The 2124-nt window shown below is 45.0% G+C and overlaps 1 pseudogene; it reads left to right on the forward strand.

Annotated features, from left to right (window-relative positions):
* The first annotated feature begins 289 nt into the window (after nucleotides 1-289).
* On the forward strand, nucleotides 290-1919 carry LOC144461856 (uncharacterized; annotated as a pseudogene).
* The last annotated feature ends 205 nt before the right edge of the window (nucleotides 1920-2124 follow it).

Raw genomic sequence — 2124 nt, forward strand, 5'->3', positions numbered from 1 at the left:
CACAGTTCACTCATACGAGTGTAACAGAAATACATTGTAGGAATTGTTAAGACCCCCCCCCAAAAAAAAAAAACAGTACTCTTCGGATCTGAACGATTCACACAAGTCACCCAAATAGCCATGAAAGTTGCGCTTTTCGGCGCACTGTTTGCATCCCTGGCTCATGATGGAAGGCTTTGTGAGGCGTCAAAGGAAAACATACAGGCAGCACAAGACAAAACTCTGAAAGTGGATCTTCCTTGGGAGAAAAATCTTATCTTCAGTAGGAATAAGACGGACCCCCAAAAGGATGACAACTGAGGAGAGGCTCCGCAGAACGATACTCCCTGTACAGGCCCAGACTGGCCCACGGGAGAACTGGGGAGTTCCCCGGTGGCCTGGCCAACAAGTGGTCTGGCCTGTCTTTTTCTTTTTGTAAGGCGCGCATTGCAGCGCACGCTGCGCAGCGCACAGGTGACCGTGCCGGCTGGCAGAGAGCCCGCCCGCTGTCAGAAATGATAGGTGCTTGTCAGCATTTGTCGAAACAATTGGTCAAAAAAATTTTTTTGTAGATTCAAGACGTGATTAGTTTGTTTCGCTTTCTGCCAGCGCCCGCCCCAAATCAGCTGATGGTCTTTAAGATTTATCGCTGGCAAAACGGGGCTGCTAAACTACAGTAATGTTAAACACTTTTGTTGTACGGCTCTGTTTCTCCGCACTATCACCGTTATTACAGTTTCATTGTCAAGCTGCTGACATCTACAAGAAACTCCCCTCTGGAGCCAAAGCAGATGATCTATACACAGCAAAATCATGTTCAAAATACTTTTTAAGTAAATAAATGATTGAATGAACCAACTCAGTGCTCTACCACAGTTATGAAGCTATAACAGTGTGTGTGTGTGTGTGTGTGTGTGTGTCTTTTTTTTTCAAAGTCTACCTCGACAGGAACATGAATTTGTATTTGTATCCCCAGAGAAATACTCCTTTCCCTGGTCCCCTATACCAGAAGGCTCACGACCTCACCACATACTACTCTACTGCGGATCTATCTGTCAGAGTGCATCTGGTTGAACTGGGTGAGTTGCACATAATTGCAGATAAGACAGTAGAATAACAATCATAACTATAACAATAGTAATTACATTAATAATAATTAATAATGTTAACCTGTTGTTTTTTGTGGATTTTGTAGACAACTGCAAGGATACTGTTGAGCCAACACCCGAACCATCACCATCACCACCACCACCATCATCAGTACCATCGCCATCACCATCATCATCGCCCACAATGACGGCTTCAACAGGGACCAAACACTATTTTTGATTGACCTGATGCACCAGCACATCAGAGTGGAAGGCAGCGGTCTCCCAAAGAACCTGCAAGAGCTGAATACACGGCTAAGAACTGCCAAGTCCAACAAGAAAATGCTGTGGAAAGAGGCAGCAGATAAGTTGGGAAGCCATTTCCAACAGATTTTCTGCCCTGACAAGGTGGCCAGAAAATGGAACACACTTGTTGATGCAAAAAGGTAAAAGACAATAATAACTCAACAGGGAGGGAAGCCATGTGCTTCCAGTTTTATAGTGAAATGGAAGCCCTTCTGGGAGAGCAGCATGATGTGGTGTTCCCTGACATCAGAGCGGCTTGAATTTCGCAGACTTGAGGTGCTGGGACGTTGCAGCAGCAGCAGCAGCAGCAGCAGCACAGCATTAGCTGACACAGTATCCAACCCTATAGTAAACACAGGACCAAAAGCAACCACATCCACCCCACACAACCCCCGTAAACGTAGGTTGGTGAATGATGAGGTGATGGAGTTCCCGCGACAGTCAGGAGAGGCCAGTCAGCTGCGCCACCAAGAGACAATGGCACAACTGAAGTCTGCACAGCAGGGTTTTGAGGCTCTGATGACAAAATTCCTGGAAAAAATGTAATGTAGCCAGGTGTGGTGTGTTAAATTTAAGTTCGATTTTCATGTGGTTTATTCAGTGCATCTTTTAAATAATTGCACCTAAACATTGTTTGCACTACTTTCTGTGTTTACAGAGCCATTTTCTTTCTTGCACAAATGTTTGCATTACGTTCTACTGTATGTTTACAGAGCCATTTTCTTTCTTGCACAAGTGTTTGCACTACGTT

This window comes from Epinephelus lanceolatus, chromosome 24 (genome assembly GCF_041903045.1).
Source record: "Epinephelus lanceolatus isolate andai-2023 chromosome 24, ASM4190304v1, whole genome shotgun sequence".
NCBI lineage: Eukaryota > Metazoa > Chordata > Actinopteri > Perciformes > Serranidae > Epinephelus > Epinephelus lanceolatus.